Source organism: Strigops habroptila, chromosome Z, assembly GCF_004027225.2.
Source record: "Strigops habroptila isolate Jane chromosome Z, bStrHab1.2.pri, whole genome shotgun sequence".
In the NCBI taxonomy this organism is placed as follows: Eukaryota; Metazoa; Chordata; class Aves; order Psittaciformes; family Psittacidae; genus Strigops; species Strigops habroptila.
In genome coordinates, this window is record NC_044302.2 from 75,145,253 (window position 1) to 75,155,631 (window position 10,379).

Genomic DNA, 10,379 nt, shown 5'->3' on the forward strand with positions numbered 1-10,379 from the left:
GGAGCAAGTCCAGAGGAGGGCCACGAGGATGATAAGAGGGCTGGAGCACCTCCCGTATGAAGACAGGCTGAGAGAGTTGGGGCTGTTCAGCCTGGAGAAGAGAAGGCTGCGTGGAGACCTCATAGCAGCCTTCCAGTATCTGAAGGGGGTCTACAAGGATGCTGGGGAGGGACTCTTCCTTAGGGACTGTAGTGGTAGGACAAGGGATAATGGGTTCAAACTTAAACAGGGGAAGTTTAGGTTAGATATAAGGAGGAAGTTCTTTACAGTGAGGGTGGTGAGGCACTGGAATGGGTTGCCCAGGGAGGTTGTGGATGCTCCATCCCTGGCAGTGTTCAAGGCCAGGTTGGACAGAGCCTTGGACCACGTGGTTTAGGGCAAGGTGTCCCTGCCCATGGCAGGGGGGTTGGAACTAGATGATCTTAAGGTCCTTTCCAACCCTTACTATTCTGTGATTCTATGATTCTATGACTTACTCTTTGCTATATCACGCCAGTGTCTACTTTCTATTCCTGTTATTTTCAGCTGAGAAGCTTAAATTTTGTCACAAAAATCCCTGCTACTTAGCAGTAAACACATTGTCTTGCAATTTGCACTATTTCTATTACTTCAAACCCAAAATAATCCTGGTTTTCTTGTCATATATTCTTGCTCGCCACCGTACCCCCCTTCTGTGTTGATAACAAATCCCATTAGCACAGTCCCATGCTTTCTACCCAGTCATTATGTCTGCCATTAATTAAATGCTTAAACAAGTTTAGCTAAAGACTGATCATCGAAGAAGTCTCTCAGTAACTTTCAGCCAGCCAGATGCTTCCCCTTTCCATGTAACTCATTTGGCTGTCTTGTTGATCTTCCACTAGTTCCCATATCTTCTCCACTGATAATTTCATATGTGATACCATGTGACATGCTTTACTGAAGTTGAGATAAAATAGGTCACTCTTATTTACCTTGTTTAGTAATGTAGTTAACTGCTTTGACCTCAGTTATTTTCACTCCACCCCTGCATTTCTGGTGCTGGCACCTGCCTCCTCACTGCCTTCCTTGGTCTTGACAGGACCTCAGCCCAGTGTGCTAACTCCACTTGACAAAATATGCCCCCAACAGTTCTAGTGCCTCACCACCCTCACAGTAAAGAACTTCTTCCTTGTATCTAACCTGAACTTCCCCTGTTTATCGCCCCTTGTCCTATCTGTACAGCCCCTGATGAAGACTTCCTCTCCAGAATCCTTGTAGGCCCCCTTCAGATGCTGAAAGGCTGCTACGAGGTCTCCGCATAGCCTTCTCTTCTCCACGCTGAACAGCCCCAACTTTCTCAGCCTGTCTTCATAGGACAGGTGCTCGAGCCCCCTTATCGTCCTCGTGGCCTCCTCTGGACTTGCTGCAACAGCTCCATGCCCTTCTTATGTTGAGGACACCAGAACTGCACACAGTACTCCAAGTGAGGTCTCACAAGAGCAGAGTAGAGGGCAGGATCACCTTCCTCGGCCTTCTGATCACGCTCCTTTGATGCAGCCCGATATACGGTTGGCTTTCTGGGCTGTGAGCGCACACTGCAGACAGCTCATGTTAAGCTTGTCATCAACCAACACCCCCAAGTCCTTCTCTGCAGGGCTACTCTGAATCTCTTCTCCACCCAGCCTGTAGTTGTGCCTGGGGTTGCCCCGACCCAGATGTAAGACCTTGCACTTGTCCTTGTTGAACTTCATGAGGTTGTCATTGGCCACTTCTCAAGAGTGTCAAGGTCCCTCTGGAGTACATCCCTTCCCTCTAGCATGTCAACTGAACCACACAGCTTGGTGTCATCATCAAACTTGCTGAGGGTGCATCAGTCCCACTGTTTGTGCACTGCTGCTGCTGTGTACCCTATGGGGAAACCCTTTTTCATTAGTGGCATCATTGGCTTTGTAGGGGCCCTGACAAGGGGTAAGAATATTGGCTCTTCCAGAGGGACAATAACTTCTGGCACCAGAGCAGAGTGAGCTGGGAGCTATAACTCCTTAAATAGTTAGAGCAAGAGTTGCCAGAGGAGGAAAATAAAGCCAACCAACCAACCAAATGAGCAAGCAAACAAAAAAACACCACAAAAAGGTCTATGTTGTAAAATGCCCAGTGGAGGGTTGACTTTTTCTTCATTTGATGCCAAAGACCTTGTTCCCATTGATGATATCATTCACAAGACAGGGCTGTTGCCTTGATCAGGCACTTCTCTCTGTGTATCTAAATTTTAGATCAGTCATATATCCACTAGGATGCAAATCTTGACTTAGAAAATTGCAGGTAGAGCTTTTAGAAGGAAAATATATATGACAAAATGACAAAAGCTCATACTCAGAGTCACAAAAGAGCTGTCAGTGATACTGTATTTTCTGTCAGTGGATATTTTATCCCTTACCTTATGCCTTTGACCACTCTACACAGCAGCTCTGAAGCTACCACAATTAGTTCCTTAGGACCTAGACTGGCATGGCCAACTGGCTTGGCATGCAGCCATAACCTAAGCAGCTAGATTTGCTTTAATCCCATGAAAAGTAGGCAGGAATACAAATGTGCCAGATTATCAGCTGAGGCAAACTGGCTCTGCATCACTGGGTTCAGTGATGCTGTGCTGATTGAATCCATAGAAAAGTTTGGCCTCAATATATCCTAGAGAAACAATCTTTCAGAAAAATAATCAGTGCGAAACAACGTTGTCATTGGAAGCCTGGACCTGCTGCAAGTTAGAATTACTCTAGTTCTTTGGTGTGATATTTAAGCAGCAGTGCTTGAATGCCAGGGATCTAGAGGCCAAAGAAACTGTTCCAAGTTGGATTTGGTAAGCATGGGGTTTTGCTTTAAAGCACATTAGTCAGACAAGTTCAGTCAAAAGTCATAAGTAGGATTATTAGCTCATGCACAGGGGTTTTCTCATTTGTGTTGGCTTTTCAGATGCTGTGGAAGCCATACTGAGCAAAACACTGAACAGCTGAAGATGGTTGTGCTGGAGGCAGGGGTTTTTTTTTCCATGCCTTCCTCACTGTACATCCGTTTGCTATTGGAATCCCACAAGAAACAAATTCCATTCTTACAATCATAGTTTTGGGAAAGCAGTTCAGAAAAAGAAAGGGAAAAGTATTATGATGAAGTCTCCTTTTTCCAGTTTTCTTAGTATTAGAGACAACAGACCCCATGGTGTCTCATACAGTAAAATACAGTAAATAAGAGAAAGGACCCCACAGTAATGAATAGTTTAGTCATGCTAAAAGAATTTCCTAATTCTAGAAACTGTGAGATTGTCACACAATCTTAACTCTGCCCCTTGAATATATTGTGAAAAAGCTCCTAATTACCTGGTTAATTATTAACCCTGTCACTGAAACACAATAATCAAATTAATTAAAATATTATCAAAGCCAAGAAAAGCAACATGTGGCCCTTATAAAACTAGGAGCTTGAGCTCATGTAAATGAGAGCAACCTGCAGGGGACAGACAGCTCAGGAACCAGCAGATGCTCCCCAGAAGCATGCTGAGGCTCCCTGTGACCAAGGGACACACAGCACTGGAATAAGAAAAGATCTAGAACTACGAATTTCAGTCTAATTGGACTGCATGTAAAGACCATAGAGACAGGACCCTTTGAACACAGGGAAAGCTGTGAACAATGTAGCTTGGCAGGTGAGCTATCTGAGTGCCCCACAGACCAGTCAGTCTTACATGAGGTCCTCCACAGATAACCCAGTGGCAAGAGTTTCGCATGGGAGTGTTGCCTTGCTCTCCTATCCTTCCCTTAGCATTTGTTTCAAGTATGAAACTGTATGGACTTTGGTCTGACTCAGTAAACCTTGTATTTTATGTTCTCATGACTTTATCTCACATGCACAAGATAGGTTGGGTTGGGGCCTAACCCACTTCAAGTGTAGCAGATATGCTAGGAAAAACAAGCTAGGCTTCTCCCTGCCTCCTAGGCAGTGAAAGCAAAACAACTAAATGTTTTTTCCTGCCTCTGACACCATGGCTCCTCTGCTTTTTCATTTTATTTTCAAAAACTACATTCATCTCACTAAGTTATCTTTTCATTAACTTTTCTCTAGATTGGCCCAGGGCTGCACGGCTATTCATAAGCAATGCTGTCATCACTTTTATAGAAGTAAAGAGGGAACAAACACCTCAGCTCAGACTCCCTCTCACTCCCACACAGGCAGTCTCAGCTTTCAGCTGCACTGGTTTCCTGAATGGCCTGTGGGTGTCTTTGGGAAGAAAGCCCAAGCAACTGTTTTGAGAATGGCTTAGGCATAGCAGTCCCTATGCACCTCTTCTGTGCCATTCTCTGCTTCTGTATTCAGCTACAAGTGTTATTTGGCACTAATGCTGAAGGACTGGGAAGTTACCTCCGTTGTATTAATGTAATTTCAAAGCATGTGGCTCTAGAACTAGATTTATGCCTCGTACACCTCAGTGTCTCTCAAGGCATGTCTGAAGCCAAAGCTACACTTCAAAGCCAAGTTAAAGGTGCATGTGAATGCATAAGCGTATGTGTTTTCCCTTTTCTCCCCAAGCTCCCCAATGTCAACTGTGGTGACAAGGCCAGCACCCTGGTGGCAGGTCAACATGCTGTCATGTAGTGGTTCAGAGCAGATCCTCTCACCAGATGAGGAGCAGGGCTGCACTGTCTGGTTATGACACCTGCAGCAAATCCTCCTCCCATCCCAAGCAAGGGACTCCAGCTTCCTTCACTCCATTTGGTTTGAGGCTTAGACCTTTGGCTCACCTGGCTTTTTGTTTTTCAACCCACTCTCTAGCCAGCTTATGGTGGATATCAGAAAATTTGGAGCAAGTTGCCTTATGTCATGATTTCACAAACTGCTGGCCAGTCTAACACAGAAATGGAATCTGGAAGTGAAGCTGTTGGTATAAGTGTTGATAAGAAATATAAAGCGAGTAAGAGAGAAGGTCCTCTTTCACTGGTTTACAAAAGGTTTTTCTTTCCCATTTTTTTAATAAATTAACAAAAGAGAACAACTGAAGGTAGATGTTAGAATTTGTATTTCAAAAACATTAATAAAACCCCATAAATAGATAGATAGATAGATAAAAAAAAACAGCTTTGTTTTCTGCTAGCCTTCTCTGTACTCACTAGTAACCAGCCCTGGTTAGAGACCTGAAATTGCTGATTAGCATCTAGGACTTACACAAATACACAATCCACAAACAAGACTGTCAGTGTATTCCAAGCCAAGAAACGTTAATGATTATCGTGTTTATAGCTTGAGTTAAAATGAGAAAGCCATAAAGGCAAACCTCTGATAAGACAATGCCCACATCCCATTGAACTGGGAGTTTTCTACTGGGCACTGAGGTCTCTAATCTTGTTACTGAGTGACATGGACAAGCTGCTTACAGGAGTGGATATATGATAGGTAGTTTAACTTAGCAGGACTAAATTTGGTCAGTGGCTGTAGCAGCACTAGCATAACTGCTTGTTCTGGTCTGCCAGTGGTGTACTAGACCTCCCTTTTAGGTGTAACTCTAAAGCAGTGTTATTTTTCCCTTCTGTTTACTTTGAAAGTCCGACAGAGCCTATCTAACAAGAAACGGACATCTCTAAATTACAGTATGCAGCTTGTATGTACATTGGTGCAAACCATGTGTTTGCTTCAGCTACATCAGGCTGTAATAGATGGGCCTTTCATCAACAGCATGAGAAACAGAAGAACCTGCCAAAGTCAGAAAGGGACCTTTGTCTTCAGATCCCAGACCTTTAGTGGTAACATGTGCCATTGCTTCTAATACTACAACTGAGGTACCCATCTGCTCTGTAGCGTGTTGCCGCAGGTGTAGTTTGTTGTTGTTTCTGAACTTTTACATATGCTCTTCTAAACAACCAGACAAGTGTATTTTTGTTTCACAAATGTTGTGAAGTCTGTTATTTTCACTGCAGCTAGTGCTTTGTATAGCAAGAACCTCATGCAAAGCTTTACTGAAGTATAAACAAAGATCCCCAAAACTTAACTTGATCACTCTTGCAGTCACTCTTGCAGAAATTGAGCTTGGAATTCAAGCCTTGAAATAAAGAAGTTGGAGAGCATGAGATCCATTTTGCCTGCTAGAAGAGAAAGCAATAGCCAGCTGTATGATATCACTGCCATTGCCCTAAAAATTATAGCTAACCGATTAGGACGAATGATTACAGATAGTGTAAGAAAAATGTGAGGAGTAACTACAAACTTCAGATAAAAAGTGTAATTGCATCACACTTTCGATAGAAATTGAGCCCTGCAGTACTTTTGCAAACATTGGCCTGTGCCCAGCAAAAGGATGAAAGCTCTAAACCCCAGTTTAGAGGTTTGAAAGGTCTCAGGACACTGCAGAAAGCCAACAGCTGCTGCTGCAGGAATATCCAGTCCTTTTCTGTGTGTTGTCTGGAAAGGAAAAAAAAAGTTCAAATAACACAAAAGTTAAATGGAATAAGCAAGCATAACTCTGCATGCAGTAAAGCTTTGGAATATAAAACAGCTGCCTTGCAAGAACATGGATAAGGAGATGGAGTTATGGTATTTTCCAAGATGAAAAAACAGTTACAGACAACATTTTATACTGCTGCTTCTAACATCATAACTCTGAAAAACAATAATTGATTGACTGCATGGAAAATATATGGGTCTATGTGTTGGGTTTATGCTTTGCTAGTCAACACATTGCAGTGAGTTACTCTGCTGGTGCATTTTTGCCATCAAATTATGAGTGAGGAATGCATTTTAAAATTACTGATATCTCTTAAACCTATAAAATATGTACCATGTGAAAACTGAGAACTATATCTGTAATTAAGGACTGTCAATGGAATTGTACTATTTTGCTACTGGCACAGCTGAGAATTGAAAATGTCTTCGATGGCAGAAACATCTGAAGTATCAAATATGAAAGGATTTTATTACTAATTAGTATTTGTCAGTTCCTAATTAACAAATGACTGTCCAAAATTAATCAGAGAGCAAGGCAGATGCTGTCTCCATACTACAAAATCAGCATAGGTAGAAGAAAAAGGATTGTACTTGACATACTTGCTCTTTTTTCTTGTGGCCTGAGGACTAGACCCTGACATCCAGCAGCAGTCCAACAATTTCCAAGGTAGTGACTCCCAGCCACTTGCTAGGAGTGGGGTTAGTGCAACATGAAGTTCTTGATTTTGTGTTTTTGACTGTCATCATTGCAAAGACAAATTTGGAGCTCTGTAGAATCCAGCTTTACAATCTCTTGCAGACTATTAGTAAGCAGGAGTGGAGCCAGCTTTTGGGAGTGGAGCCACCAGTGAATGAAGGGTAGCTCCTGCATATAAACCCGCAAAGTAACGCCTGGCGTAGGGACAATGAGAAATTCAACAAGGCAGACATGAGAGATATACAGAAGAACCAAATTAGCCAATACCAAAGCAGCAAATTAAGAAACAGAGAAAAATAAATTGCAAGAAAACATACAGGGAAGTATCAAACGTACTGCATTAGAAACAGCTACAAACATGTACTCTCCTAAAACAAGTTTTCTTTGCAAATTAATGCTCTAGTTACCACAGAAATGTTGCACAACTATGATAGGGAGGGAAAATGTACAGAACTTTATTCTATTTAGATACATGATTATGAGCAGTGCAATACTGCATAAGCCTACAGGTTGCTATGGCTGAAAGCAGAGTCTCTTGTGCTTCTGGCTGGGGAAAAATACTGAGGAAAGGAGTATAAAAAGCAGGGCAAGGATAAAGTGATCCTCTTCTGGCATCATTTATCTTCTTGTAACCAGCATCCTGGGGATTTCCTGAGCCAGAAGTTGCATCTGAGTCATCATGAAGAATCCTCTGTAGAATGATTCTCACCTTGCTAGGTCTTTGGAGCCATTTACTGGGGCTTTGTTTCTGCCACACTTTTGCCACTGAATAATGCCCTCTGTGAAAGAGTTCTTGGTCTAGCTGGTTTTCAGTCTGTTACTTGAGTGCTATTATGCTTTGCTCTGGAAATTAAAACAGCCCCCCATTACCAGATAATCTGTACATAATTTGGAGGAAAGCCCAGCTTCTTTATTTAAAGAATTATGCAACTAAAGGAAGTCTCACAGAAGTCTTAAAGTTTCTCTAAAACACCAAATTCTCAGTTTTCCAAAGGAAAAGGTACAATTATAACATCCTTTAGCAGATCCCATGTTAATAAGCGTAGGTTCCTGAAGATGGGCTGAAACATTTCAGAAGATTTTAAGATGAAAGTGATTAAATTTCTTCCAGTTGCAGGAGACTAAAAAATAAAAAAGAAGAAAAAAGGACAAAAAAAAAGAAGAAGAAGAAAGGGAAAAAACCCATATGTGGTTTAATTAGGCTTCTTTTTACATCTGTAAAACAAATCTGGACTGGGCAGACTTTTTAATTTTTTTTTCATTATAGCTTCCTGAAGAATTGATTATTTTGTGTTGTAGATTAGTCAAGAATAAAGTGCTTATAGAGATATTAGCCAGTTCAATGTGAATTATTGTTCATACATTAAGAGAACTAAAGACATTTTAGTAAACAAATCTAGTGAGAGTTGGAGGTGGTTTAATGTGCAATAGACATGATTTATAAAGCGGATGAGGAAATCATATGAATCATGTTCTGCACGCAGGTAAAGCAAGTACTATATTCAGTGAGTTCACACGGTAAAACATTTTAATGTTTCTGTCAGCAAACTTAACTCAAAGCTTAAGCTACACAAATGGTATGGAATTATCAACATAAAGTATCCTTAGAAAAATTAATCATCTAGTGTAAAATTTAGAGAGGAAAAAAATGTACAGTTGAAGACAAAACCTCTACCGCTTTGTTCGGTGGACAAAGTTTGTAACTTCATTACTTCTTCCCTCTTACACCTGGATTATCAGAATATTTTCGAACTTATTTTATTTGCTTAATACACAGGATTTTTTTTTTTTTTTTCTACTGGTGGTGCCAGATGAAGAGATGAAAGGAATTTCAATGGAAAACATCCCTTCTCCTTTATCGGTTTGCTCAGAATTCCAAAAAAATACTTCCTTCAGCCAATTGCTGCATACATCTGGCTAAAGTCTGAATGATTTGTCTGCATGCGTATGTACACGTGTGTGCATAAAAGTGCCCATGTGCACAAAAGCCAGTAGGAAGAATGCCTCTGTAAAAAAAAATAAACAGTATAATACCATCAGGTAAAGTTAACATTCACTTCTGAATATAGATAACTGAAAAGCAACCCTTTGCGGCAAAAGCTGAAAGATCCTTTACATTTAGTACTGCCTTAAGTAAATATATATTAGAAATTAAATACTAAATAATGTGTGCAGATTACTAAATCTGGATATAGGTATCCCGCACTGATTAGGTAGCATAATCAATGGAAACTGCTGCTATTAGCAACCTGTTCTGATGCTCAGTGTACCTTGTGTTCTGTAGCTGAATTCTGGACTCCACCTTTACGAAGCCTCTGTATACCAAATGGGTGGAGATGCTTAATAATACTAAGTAGACTCTTTCATGGTCATAAGAGCAATTTATACTTAACCCTTTATTAAGACCTCAAAAAATCAGGTTATTGTCACTAACAAGATAATATATTATGTAAATTATTGACATCTCTGTTTCCCAGTTCACAGAAGAAAATACCAGGTGTATGCCAAAATTATAATGCATATTTGCAGTTGTTTTTTGATGCTAGTATGGCAGAGTAATTGAAAGATTATAGTCAAACAATCAGGATCCTTCACTGAGGTTTGCCTGGTTGTTGCCATCTGCCCTGTGGGGAAGCAGAAAGGGTGAGATTTCAAACCTGAGTCAGTTACAGACAAAGTGGTAGAGGAGACTTCTTGGAGACTCCATCTTATGACCAGTTAAACAAGGCAAGCCTGAAAAAAAAAGTCCCCCTGACTAGGAAGACTATTCAGACACCAGGATGCCTCAGAATGACCTTCAAAAAAATGGGAACATGGAGCAGAAAAAGGACACCAGAAAAAGGGTGGAGTATTACCCTGTGCAAGCGATGCACTTGGGACTCAGGATCCTGAGATCCTCTTTGGTGACCCAGTTTCCATCACTTCCTCTCTCCAGATATTTTCCAAATTGTAACATATTTCTGTTGCTTTACAACTCAGAATGGAAGATAGCTAACTCACTGGCAGTGACTCCAGAGAAAATAAATTCTAGGACTAGTAGCAGTAATACTGTTTAGACTTCCGATCTCAACAAATTTGGCTCCTCTTGATATCTCCTGTTTGTTATCCAGAAGACAACACAACACAATTCCAAATCTATAAATGTTATTGCCAAGAGATTCTTACACACATTCGTATATATGTATACATATGCTTAGAAAACACTTAGAGTGGGCATAAATATGTCCAGAGTATATAT